The sequence below is a fragment of the Pelobates fuscus genome, chromosome 10 (genome assembly GCF_036172605.1).
Source record: "Pelobates fuscus isolate aPelFus1 chromosome 10, aPelFus1.pri, whole genome shotgun sequence".
NCBI classification, from domain to species: domain Eukaryota; kingdom Metazoa; phylum Chordata; class Amphibia; order Anura; family Pelobatidae; genus Pelobates; species Pelobates fuscus.
The window spans coordinates 61,794,325-61,808,280 of record NC_086326.1 but is presented as its reverse complement, the minus strand read 5'-3'; the positions used below and the strand labels follow the sequence as shown (position 1 = coordinate 61,808,280).

The 13,956-nt window shown below is 40.3% G+C and overlaps 1 protein-coding gene across 1 annotated transcript in view; it reads right to left on the bottom strand.

Moving 5' to 3' along the window:
• PCDH15 (protocadherin related 15) overlaps nucleotides 1-13,956 on the bottom strand; it is a 1,410,242-nt gene that overhangs the window by 1,011,796 nt on the left and 384,490 nt on the right. The window lies entirely within an intron of this gene.

Sequence of the window (13,956 nt, the reverse complement as noted above, 5' to 3'; positions counted from 1 at the left end):
AATAGGGGTCTGACTCTCTTAGATTCTACTATTGGGAGTAGGGGATCGGAGACTGTTTGGGGTGTTGGATGTTAATATGTAAGGGTGCATTTGTAAGCACCTCACTGGATTTTGGTATGTGTTCAGACTACTAATGTATTCCCCTCCCTGCTCCCAGCTACTATTCTGTAAATTCCAGTTTATACTCTTCTCCTGGCTTGTAGCAATATTTTAGTTTTTATATTTGTTCATTAAAGGTTATGTTTTATTTTTATTTTTCATTATCTATTTACGGGTTGCTCTTGTACTCTGAAGGCTTAGGTTGAGAGGTATGAGATTTTATTTGCCTCTGATACTGACTTTCCTTTCGCTGTCTCATACATAAATGAATTATAGTTACAAAATTAAATACTAAAATAAAAATATATTTTTTTCCTCCTCCCTTTTATTACCCTGGCGGTCTAGTGGGCTGAGTATGCTCTCCTGCTACTGTTTCTGAGAGCATTGCCATGGCAACCCACAGCTATGCTCTCAGTAAATAAAGCTCACAGGAACAGATCACTAAGTCCACTTCTGGAGGTTAGCAGCTCTGCCTGTTTGTGCAATGGGTTTGTGAGGAAGATATCTAATCTCCTCACTCTTGTTCATTTTGCATGTTTAAGCTGTGCACCACCAGCCAGGGAGATTCTTTGATTTCAGTGGTCGGCCTTGGCCTTTGACCATTGCGACCCACCAGGCATTTCAAACATACACTCCTGATGCTATAGTTTTAAACTATGTATATAGGCCCCTCCCTGCCATGTGTTTGTTTCAAAGGTGAAACTATCTACCTTCCAGCCCTCACTGCATCGGTCTCCATCCTGTCACTCCTCCTCTTTGGCTCAGATCATCAGTGTCGGTGATCTCAGCTAACCCAATGTTTCCTAGTAGGAATTGGGTGGCTAGTGCTGCAAATCACCACACTGCACTAATCAAATAGTTTCTAGGAGACATTCTGATTGAAATAGTTGGGTCTCACACAGCTATTGGGGCAGAAGTGACTCTAATGGCTGTCAGCTACTAGAGTTATGTTAATCCTGAAACAAAAACATTGCCAAACCTGCAGAATAGCACAGGTTTTCAGTTACTGGGTTATTATTAGATGGACATGGCACACAGGCCACTTCATTTGTACTAGCAATTCTTCAAATCTAAATTGAAGTCAGTTTTAAAAATCATGGTGTTATTTACTATACTAAGAATATAAAGTGAATTTTTTTATGAAAAGTAAGAATAACCAAACTGGAAACATTCTTTGAGTCTGCTATGTCTTACTTTGTTTATTACAACTACATTAATATTCTGAGTATAAATGTAAACTGTAACACAATTACTCTTGAGGGGCTGATTAACCTATTCTAAATGAATAGGAGTAGCTTATGTTACTTTCGCATTAACATGGCTATGTGATGTTCTCCTATTTGGGCATATCACTGTATATGCAAACAGGATTTGTTTTTCTTTAACATAGTATTAAACCAATAGTGGTTGAACAGACAAATGCTCTGTTAAATCATATTCCAGCTGTTGGAGATGTCTCCAGGATATATTATCCCTTAAACATGTTTTTGGGACTGTTCTTTCCATAGGGAAACAGGTAAACGATTCAATAGCCAAGATTACTAACTTTCGAATGCTATTTCAACCAGGATACTTGTGATTAAATCTAATTCCATCATTGGACAACACTCTGAACATTTTGGTAATACTAATTTACTACAATCAGCAAAACCTAGCATTGCTGGTAACTGGTTAAAAATAAACCCACTTAATTCCTATGGAAGCATTAAGGGTGTATTTCGTTTTTCACACATGGCTTCTCCATGTTGGCTTTATTTTTGTTACATAAATCATGACATGATGTAATATGCTGTGTTGTTGTTAATCTGAGATTGTATGTACCTCATTTTAAGACCTGCTAAGGACCAGGTGATTGTTACTGTGTCCTAATATGTAAAACCATAGAACTTAAAGAGGGTATATGTTTTCCAATGACTGTAAGGAAAAGGTGGTTCTTACATGTATAGTCGACTTGTCAATACAAATGGATGTGATATAGATTCACAGTGAAGGAAATTGTTCATGCAAAGTGGTTGGATAGCTGGTTGAGATAGACCTATTTGTGTCAACCACTGCCATAATTAAGTTTTTGAAATTGCTGTGGATATCATCTTGCATGTAATTGTGGAGAGTTGTGGATATACTAGGGAGATGTGGGGTACCTGAGGCACTGGAAGCTCTACAGTAGTTATACAACTATTTTTCTTACTGTTTAATTTTTACAGTATTCTTCTTTAATTTTTTTTCCTAATGGGTGTTCATTCTTCTCATGTAGGCAAAGTATGATGTTATTGCAGACGTAATAGATGAACATTATGTAAACACCATTCTGTTCATCTGTTATGTAAGAAGTATTGCATGAGTATGATTATGTGTACAGAGTATGTGCAACACATGCTGTATCTTTTGTTTTTATGCATATGAAGAGAAAAGGCAGTGTTTGCATTGATGCCCAGGGACACATCTAGTGGCAGTCAGATAGCCACAGCAGGTGCTTCCTGGGTACGTTCAGCGTCTCCGTGCTCTGCATGGAGGCATGGAAAACTTCCCATAGAGATGCATTGATTCATGAGGAGATGCGGATTGGCGCAGCTTTTCTATGGAAAAGCATTGGATTCGCTGAAATTGTCAATTCTTATTATCTCAGCCACGGAGATTGAGAAGGGGAATTACCCTTACAAAGGGGTTATGGGTGGGCTGGCCACTTAAATGGTGTTTTTGTATTTTTATTTTATATAATTCTTTCTTTTTTCGTGCATAAATAAGCCAGGTAACATTTTAGCTAGCAATGCCACAACAGCTATCGCTAGAGATTCAATAGACAAACAATAACAATTGCATGGCCTGAGTAATCGTGCACATTTTTAAAAGTAAGAAGAGTAGACCGTAGTGTGGTGCGGGTCATAACGTATGTGTAATAGGTTATAATATGTAATCAATATTTTGTGTACAAAGATTGTTTAGGCACGGTCATTAATGTAATTAATATAGAACAAGCTAGTACAGAAATACCCGTCACTATGTGAATATCGATGACATGCTTAATTGTTGCTTCGAACATATGAACAGGTACTAAATGGTGTTTTTAACACTATAGTATTAGGAATACACATTTGTGTTCCTGACCCTACAGTATTCCTTTAATCCCTTAGCGACCGAGGACGGTTCAGGACCCTCATCGGCATTTTTGCATTGCCGACCGATGACTGTCCTGAACCGTCCTAACGATAATATGTACTTACCCGATCGCCGTCGTTCCCCCGGCGGCGATCGGCGGTGCTCCCGGTGTGGGGAGACTGCCTGCAGCCCAGACAGTCTCCCTACGGCAGATTAGGACCCCTGGGGCCATGGCGATCACATGGTCACAATAGGTGTCCATGTGTCTGCCTGCAGGGGGACTGTATGTGCAGTCTCCCTGCAACTGTAAAATCATAAAAAAAAAATAAAGTTAATGTTAATTAAAAAAATAATAAAAAATTATATATGTGTATTAGTGATGACATTTTCGGTTCGCGAACGGCGAACGGAAACTTCCGCAAACGTTCGCGAACCGGCGAACCGGGCGAATCGCCATTGACTTCAAAGGGCAGGCGAATTTTAAAACCCACAGGGACTGTTTCTGGCCACAAAAGTGATGAAAAGTTGTTTCAAGGGGACTAACACCTTGACTGTGGCATGCCGGAGGGGGATCCATGGCAAAACTCCCATGGAAAAATACACAGTTGATGCAGAGTCTGGTTTTAATCCATAAAGGGCAGAAATCACCTAACATTCCTAAATCGCAATGGATATGGATTGACACCTGACATATGGATTGACACCTGTCCTCAGAGACCCTGATACACACTGACACAGAGCAGAATAGGGACTGTTCCCCCTACATAGGGTCACTTGGCAGGTATGGATTGACACCTGTCCTCAAAGCCCATGATACACACTGACACAGAGCAGAATAGAGACTGTTCCCCGTCCTCAGAGACCATGATACACAATGACACAGAGCAGAATAGAGACTGTTCCCCCTACATAGGGTCACTTGGCAGGTATGGATTGACACCTGTCCTCAAAGCCCCTGATACACACTGACACAGAGCAGAATAGAGACTGTTCCCCGTCCTCAGAGACCATGATACACACTGACACAGAGCAGAATAGAGACTGTTCCCCCTACATAGGGTCACTTGGCAGATATGGATTGACACCTGTCCTCAAAGCCCCTGATCCACACTGACACAGAGCAGAATAGAGACTGTTCCCCGTCCTCAGAGACCATGATACACACTGACACAGAGCAGAATAGGGACTGTTCCCCCTACATAGGGTCACTTGGCAGATATGGATTGACAACTGTCCTCAATGCCCCTGATACACACTGACACAGAGCAGAATAGAGACTGTTCCCCGTCCTCAGAGACCATGATACACAATGACACAGAGCAGAATAGAGACCGGGGGTCTAGTACCGTGGACACCCAGCACAGGTCGTTCTCCGTCAGCCTTTTTATACGAGGGTCCCTCAACAGGCACGACAGCATGAAATGTATGAAGAAGAAAAAAATGCACAAAAAATATATATATACACAAGTACACCTAACCAACTCAATGGTAGGAATATGCAGAGGTACTTAACTGCGTATAAGATGGATACAGCTTCCCAAGAGGTTTCCCCCAAACGAACCTCAAATACAGATATGTGTATGAACAAAAATGGGATACAGCTGAATAACTAAAAAACAAAAGAATACATAGCACATAGTGAAGTACATTAACAATAATTGGATTTAACCCACAATGATTGCACTCACGAAATAATGTAGGGTAATGCGCCTTTAAGCCCACAATGGGCTGAAATGGTATTCGCTTTCCACGGGTAGGTTGCTCTGTCTTTCACAGGAATGGAAGAATGCCAATTGAAATGTAAAAAAAAAATGTTTATTCAAAGGCAATAAATAGCCTTGAAGAATCAATAAAATTTAAAATTAACTGCAATCTAACGCGTTTCGTCCATACAACTTGGACTTCATCATAGAAAATTCTGCAGTTTAAACAATCACATAAAATACAAAGCATGCATAATCCCACCCCCAACAGAGTCCCTTAAATACAACCAGTCCGTGTGTTGATTGGAGAATTCTCTCCTGGAACCACCTCTTCAATCAGGGCATATTGCCTCCAGATGGCTTTCACTCTGCAATTTCGCGGCAAAAAACGCAGCTGTTGTCCGTCCATCTGTGTAACCTTATTTTGCGTTCCAAATGTCCGTTTCCGGTTGCGTTCCATACGCATATTTCCGGTTGCGGACGGCAACACACGTCATGACGCTGACGTTGCATTCCAAAATACGACATATGCGTTCCAAACATGAAAAAGCCACTCAAATGGCTGAATAACTGAAAATAATCTCAAAATAATAACAACAATCAGTCATCAGACTTCCACAATAAAAACAAAGACATATAAACAATGAAGAAATGTGCCATCATCCAATAGAACTATAGGACTTTTATCTTCTGCCAATTGCTAACCAATATAGTATAAATATATACATGAACTATGAAAAAATAAAAAAAAATCTAATTTACAATGATGAAAATAAATTTAAAATATATATAAAATAAAAATACATATAAAAAATATATATAAATAAAATGATAATAATATATATATAAAAATAAAAATTGAAAAAAGTAATATTCAATTTAAAATCAAAATATGTAATAAATTTGAAATAAAATAAAATAAAAATAAAAATGATAATAAAAATAAAAATAATAAAAATAAAATTAATAAAAATAAAAATAAAATAAAAATAAAAATAAAAATAAAAATAAAAGTAATAATAAAAATAAATGAAGAACCAATATAAAAAATTGGATATAAATCTAAAGAAAAATCTATATGGCAGAAGGTGGAAATCCCCCTTTGGATCAAAGAACATCTTTAGAAAAAAGGAAGGAAAATACCATTATACCATGAAACTAGCCAAATCCACATCTATATTTAAACCCTTGGGTGTCAGGGTATCCAATTGGTAAATCCAATAGGTCTCCCGTTGTGCTAATTTCAATTCCCTATTTCCTCCTCTCCAGTGGGAGGGTACATGTTCTATACCACAACCCTTAAAATCTCTCCAATTAAAGGCCTGGCATGTATTGCAGTGAACTGGCACTGAATGGGTTGTTATGCCTTTCCTTATATTATTAATATGTTCCATGAGGCGTACTTTCAGGGGTCTTTTTGTTTTTCCCACGTACTGTTTGCCACACGGACATTGTAATAAATAAATCACAAAATCCGTGTGGCATCCAATACTAGACTTCACTGGGAAAGTAATTCCAGAGGTATAACTTGTGAACTGAAGAGTTAGACCTAGGTTCATTCTTGGGCAAGCCCGGCACATTTGGCATCCCTTAGATCCCTTTGTATATGAGACAACTTTCTTTTTAGGGATGTCTTTTCTAGGGAAACTGTGAGCAACTAGATCTTTAAGATTTTGACCCTTCTTATAAATGATAGATGGACGATCAGGAAGAATGTTTCCAAGAACTGGATCCTGGAGTAATATGGGCCAATGTTTTTTAAGGCACCTATTAATTTTCCAATGGTCTATGTTATATTTCGTTATGAATGAATGTCTAAAGTGTTCATTTGAATTATTTTTTGGATGTTTAGTCAATAAATCGCTTCTCTTTTTTCCTAAGTATTCTAATTTCTTTTTCAATCGTGTTTTTATCGTAACCTTTATTCACCAATTTATTTTTTATATGTTTCGCCTGAACTTCTAAATCTTGAGCATTAGAACAATTTCTACGTACCCTTGTTAGTTGACTTTTGGCGATGCCTCTCAGTCAAGGTTGATGGTGACAGCTTGACCTATGGACATAACTGTTCCCATTGGTTTTCTTAAAGAAACATCTGGACCTATTTTTATCCCTTTCCCAATATAAATTTAAATCCCAAAAATTTATAGTGTCTTTGTGCCAATCCGGTGTAAATTTCAAATTAAAAGAGTTGGATCCCTGATACACACTTACACAGAGCAGAATAGGGACTGTTCCCCCTACATAGGCTCACTTGGCAGATATGGATTGACACCTGTCCTCAGAGATTATTATACACACTGACACAGAACAGAATAGGGACTGTTCCCCCTACATAGGGTCACTTGGCAGATATGGATTGACACCTGTCCTCAGAGACCATGATACACACTGACACAGAGCAGAATAGGGACTGTTCCCCCTGCATAGGGTCACTTGGCAGATATGGATTGACACCTATCCTAAGGATCCCTGATACACACTGACACAGAGCAGAATAGGGACTGTTCCCCCTACATAGGGTCACTTGGCAGATATGGATGGACACCTATCCTAAGGATCCCTGATACACACTGGCAAGGAGCAGAATAGGGACTGTTCCCCCTACATAGGGTCACTTGGCAGATATGGATTGACACCTATCCTAACAATCCCTGAAACACACTGACACAGAGCAGAATAGAGACTGTTCCCCGTCCTCAGAGACCATGATACACACTGACACAGAGCAGAATAGGGACTGTTCCCCCTACATAGGGTCACTTGGCAGATATGGATTGACACCTGTCCTCAAAGCCCCTGATACACACTGACACAGAGCAGAATAGAGACTGTTCCCCGTCCTCAGAGACCATGATACACACTGACACAGAGCAGAATAGAGACTGTTCCCCGTCCTCAGAGATCATGATACACACTGACACACAGCAGAATAGGGATGTGGAATAGCACCTGGGGAGCTGGGGGGTGCCGTTGATGTGGAGCAAGACGCAGCAGTAGAAGAGGACTCAGCCGAGGAGGTTATGGAAGAGGATGGAGTAGGAGGAGTAGAGGAGGTGGCAGCAGGCCTGCCTGCAAGTCATGGCGGTGTCACCAACTCCTCTGCAGAGCCACGCATTCCATGCTTGGCAGCCGTCAGCAGGTTTACCCAATGCGCAGTGTAGGTGATATACCTGCCCTGACCATGCTTTGCAGGCCAGGTATCAGTGGTCAGATGGACCCTTGCCCCAACACTGTGTGCCAGACAAGCCATTACTTCCTTTTGCACAATCGAGTACAGGTTGGGGATTGCCTTTTTTGAAAAGATATTTCGGCCGGGTACCTTCCACTGCGGTGTCCCAATAGCTACAAATTTTTTGAACGCCTCAGACTCCACCAGCTTGTATGGTAAAAGCTGGCGGGCTAGGGGGGCGTGTCCTAACTACTGAAGCGAGAAGTCGCCATGCGTATGCCAGGCATACCGTACGCAACATGCAGGAGGCAAAGGGAATTCTGGGGCAACTGGGTCTCCCCCCGGACTCGTTACTCACATCGAAGCCTCCAACAAACTCCATGCTCCCTCCATATTGGGGCAACGCCGAGGCTCCAACATTTGTCCCTGGAAACCTAGCCGGGACATCATGCACAACTTGAATGGAAAATGGGACTAACAGGTCAACCCTGCTTACGGAGACTCTCAGGTCATTGATCGTGTCAAGAGGAGGGGAACAACTTCAAAAATAGATTCCTGTCAAATTCTTAAAAAAACGTGCAAACATGAATCCTGAAAGTACAGAAAGTACAGTGCTTAATCGTATTGGTGTACTAATTTCCAGTATATCTAAAAAGGTTTTACATATTTTCTGATTTTAATTGCCATGTGTACCTTTCGTATGCCCATGTGAAACGTTTTACCATTTAGGGCCCGAGTGGGGTCATTTAAAAAGATCATACCTCGAGTGCAGAGTGCGTTTAATCCGACTCGTTAATGTTAGTTATTCACTAAGCTTAGTGAAAACATAGTTGGCTTAAAGATGTTTTTGATTCAAGTTCTTGTGCCCCACAGTTCAAATTAACATTCAAATGACAATTCATGACAGATCACACAAGTGAATAGCCCTGCCAATGTCGTCTCAGAATTTTTTTGTTATCTAAGAAGAAATAAAAATGCATATCAACGAAAAATGCTGGCGGGCTAATAGTTCGGACAAGCCAACTGTCAGACGCTGGGCAAGGGGGTGACTTTGTGACATTGGCTTCTTACGATCAAACATGTCCTTGACAGACACCTGACTGTAGGCAGATGAGCGGGAACTGCTCAAGGCGAGAGACGGAGTGGCTGATGGTTGAGAGGGGGCAAGGAGGACAGCAGTGGTTGACGTGGCTGAAGATGCTGGACCATGAGGAGGATGGCGGCTTTGAGTTTGTGTGCTGCTTGTACTCATGTGTTGATCCCATAGGCGTTTGTGATGTGCGATCATGTGCCTACGCAAAGCAGTTGTACCTAGGTGGGTGTTGGACTTCCCACGACTCAGTTTCCTTTGGCACAGGTTGTAAATGGCATCGCTGTTGTCACAGGCAGACACACAAAAAAAATGCCACACTGCTGAGCTCTGCAATGACGGCATTCTGGTGGTGGACACAGCATGCGTTGATTGGCATGCTGTCGGGCTGACCCCGGGTGCCGATGCATGCTGTCTGAATATGCCACTAGCTCCTTGAGATGACCTCCCCCTGCTTCCAACTCGTCTCTTCCTCCTCTCTGTCTTCCCATCTGAACTTTCCCCCTGTTCTTCTTCTCTTCTAGCGGGCACCCACGTGTCATCCATGGACACATCGTCATCATCAACCGCTTCACTTGTATCTGACAACTCAGCAAAGGAAGCAGCAGCGGGTACAACATCATCTTCATCACACCGTACGTCCATGTGTGTAATGCTGCCTGCCTGAGACATAGACCAGATATGAGTGGCACTGTGCAGTGGCAGAGGTCTGCAGAGTACACGCTGTAGGCCTGACACACCCGCTTGAAGACAACTAACTGCTATTCAATCTATAACAGTGCAAAAAGTTTTTTGGTTTTAAATGCACGCTATTGTGACACCAGATATGAGTGGCAATGTGCAATGGCAGAGGTCTGCAGAGTACACGCTGTAGGCCTGACACACCCGCTTGAAGACAACTAACTGCTATTCAATCTATAACAGTGAAAAAAATGTTTTGGTTTTAAATGCACGCTATTGTGACACCAGATATGAGTGGCAATGTGCAATGGCAGAGGTCTGCAGAGTACACGCTGTAGGCCTGACACACCCACTTGAAGACAACTAACTGCTATTCAATCTATAACAGTGAAAAAAGTTTTTTGTTTTAAATGTCAAGATTAAGCTATTGTGACACCAGATATGAGTGGCAACTGGCAAAGTACACTGGCAGAGGTCTGCAGAGCACACACTGAAGGCCTGACACACCCGCTTTAAGGACACTGACTGCTATTAGCTTACACTGGAAAACATTTTTTCTTTGTAAAAGCACGCTACAGAGACACCAGATATGAGTGGCAACTGTCAAAGTACACTGGCAGGGTTCTTCAGGGCACATGCTGAAGGCCTGAAACACCCGCTTTAAGGACACTGACTGCTATTAGCTTACACTGGAAAACGTTTTTGCTTTGTAAAAGCACGCTACAGAGACACCAGATATGAGTGGCAACTGTCAAAGTACACTGGCAGGGGTCTGCAGGGCACACGCTGAAGGAAGGCCTGACACACCGGCTTTAAGGACACTGACTGCTATTAGCTTACACTGGAAAACTTTTTTTCTTTGTAAAAGCACGCTATAGAGACACCAGATATGAGTGACAACTGTCAAAGTACACTGGCAGGGTTCTTCAGGGCACACGCTGAAGGCCTGAAACACCCGCTTTAAGGACACTAACTGCTATTAGCTTACAATGGAAAACTTTTGTTCTTTGTAAAAGCACGCTACAGAGACACCAGATATGAGTGGCAACTGTCAAAGTACACTGGCAGCGGTCTGCAGGGCACACGCTGAAGGCCTGAACCACCCGCTTTAAGGACACTGACTGCTATTAGCTTACACTGGAAAACTTTTTTTCTTTGTAAAAGCATGCTATAGAGACACCAGATATGAGTGACAACTGTCAAAGTACACTGGCAGGGTTCTTCAGGGCACACGCTGAAGGCCTGAAACACCCGCTTTAAGGACACTAACTGCTATTAGCTTACAATGGAAAACTTTTGTTCTTTGTAAAAGCACGCTACAGAGACACCAGATATGAGTGGCAACTGTCAAAGTACACTGGCAGCGGTCTGCAGGGCACACGCTGAAGGCCTGAAACACCCGCTTTAAGGACACTGACTGCTATTAGCTTACACTGGAAAACTTTTTTCTTTGTAAAAGCACACTATAGAGACACCAGATATGAGTGGCAACTGTCAAAGTACACTGGCAGGGGTCTGCAGGGCACACGCTGAAGGAAGGCCTGACACACCCGCTTTAAGGACACTGACTGCTATTAGCTTACACTGAAAAACTTTTTTTCTTTGTAAAAGCACGCTATAGAGACACCAGATATGAGTGGCAACTGTCAAAGTACACTGGCAGTGGTCTGCAGGGCACACGCTGAAGGCCTGAAACACCCGCTTTAAGGACACTGACTGCTATTAGCTTACACTGGAAAACTTTTTTTCTTTGTAAAAGCACACTATAGAGACACCAGATATGAGTGGTTGCACTGACTGGGCAAATGGGCACAGCATCCACTGTGAGCCTGACACAGAAGCTGGCAGGCAACTAACTGCTATTCAATCTATTACAGTGAAAAAAAATCTTTTTAAATGTCAAGCATAAGCTATTGTGAAACCAGATATGAGTGGTGGCACTGGGCAAATGAGCACACTATCCATGAGCCTGACACAGAAGCTGGCAGACAACTAACTGCTATTCAATTTATTACAGTGAAAAACAAAATTTTTCTTTTGAAATGTCAAGCTTAAGCTATTGTGACACCAGTGAGTGAGTGGTGGCACTGGGCAAATGGGCACAGTATTCACTGTGAGCCTGACACAGAAGCTGGCAGGCAGGCAACTGTAATTACATTACACAGAAAAAAAAACAGACTGATGTTCTAGCCCTAAAAAGGGCTTTTTGGGGTGCTGTTCTTACAGCAGAGATCAGATGAGTCCTTCAGGACTGTAGTGGACACTGAATACCCTAGCCTAGCAATTAATTTCCCTATCTAATCAGCAGCAGCTACACTTTCCCTCCTCTCACTAAGCATGCAGCTTCAGAATGAATTTAAAATGGATGCTGGGAGGGAGGTGGGAGGGGCTGGGAGGGAGGTGGGAGGGTGTGGAAGGGAGGGTCTGCTGCTAATTTGCTGGAATGTGTCTGCTGACCGTGAGGCACAGGGTCAAAGTTTGCTCAATGATGATGAATAGGGGGCGGACCGAACCGCCCATGTGTTCGCCCGCGGTGGCGAACACGAACACGCTATGTTCGCCGGAAACTATTCACCGGCGAACAGTTCGGTACATCTCTAATGTGTATATATATATATGATATATAGACATATATTATATCTACAGAATATGTCTATATATCATATATATAATGTCATGCTAAGTATATTTTTATATTAATATGTACATATAGTAATATAAAAATACACTTATAATTAAATTAACCATGTATATATATATGTATATATATATATATATATATATATATATATATATATATATATATAATATATATAATAACTATATATATTGTATATATATTATTATAAAATACAAATAAGTAAATTAAAATAAATAAAAACATTTTAAAATAATAAAAATTAAAAAATACATATCTATATGAAATTTTATTCGAACTGTATAAAAAAATATAAAATATATATATTTATATCAAAATACACTTAGAATGAAATTGTATATATATCTTTGTATATATAAATAAATAAAAATAATAAGAAATATACATGTCCATATACAAAATTTCATAAATAATTATATAACTATACACGCAGACTTCAAATATATAAATATACATATATATTTAAATTCTACGTGCATATTTATGTAATATTTTTACATAATTAAGTAATTTTATTAATTGCAATTTGAAGGACCTGCCTGCCAACCCAGGCCGAAATTCCAGAGAATTTAATTTGCTAGCGCTGTATTTTACCCTGTAACTTTCTATGACACCCTGAAACCTATAGGGGGTACCGTTTTACTCGGGAGAATTCATTGAACACAAATATTACTGATTCAAAACAGTAAAACCTATCACAGCAATGATATTGTCAGTGAAAGTGATTTTTTTTCCGCATTTCTCACACACAAACAGCACTTTTACTGATGATATAATTGTTGTGATACGTTTTCCTGTTTTGAAACACTAATATTTGTGTTCAGCAAAGTCTCCCGAGTATAACAGTTCCCCTCATGTACAGATTTTATAGCGTTTTTGAAAGTTACAGGGTCAACTATATGGGTCAAATATTTTTACATTGAAAATGGCCAGGTTGGTTACGTTGCCTTTGAGAGCATATGGTAGCCCAGGAATGAGAATTACCCCCATGATATTGAATACCCTAGGTTGTCTACTTTAAAAAAAATATGGACATGTGGGGTGTTATTCAGAGATTTTGACAGATAATACTGTTACAATGTCACTATTGATAAATTTGAAAAAATTTATGTTTTGAAACCGCAATATCCTACTTGTACCTATAGCCCTATAACTTGCAAAAAAAGCAGAAAAGCTCATAAACACTGGGTATTTTAAAACTCAGGACAAAATTTTGAATCTATTTAGCAGTTTTTTTTATTCGCTTTTGTAGATGAGTAAAAGATTTTTCAAGTAAAAGTCAAATAAAAAGTATTTTTTAAAAAATTGTCATCATATTTTTTTTATTAAATTACATGAGATTATATAAATAATGGTATGTAAAGAAAGCCTTTTTTGTCCTGAACAAAACAATATATAGTTTGTATAGGAACAGTAAACGAGAGAACAGAAAATTACAGCTAAACACAAACACCAC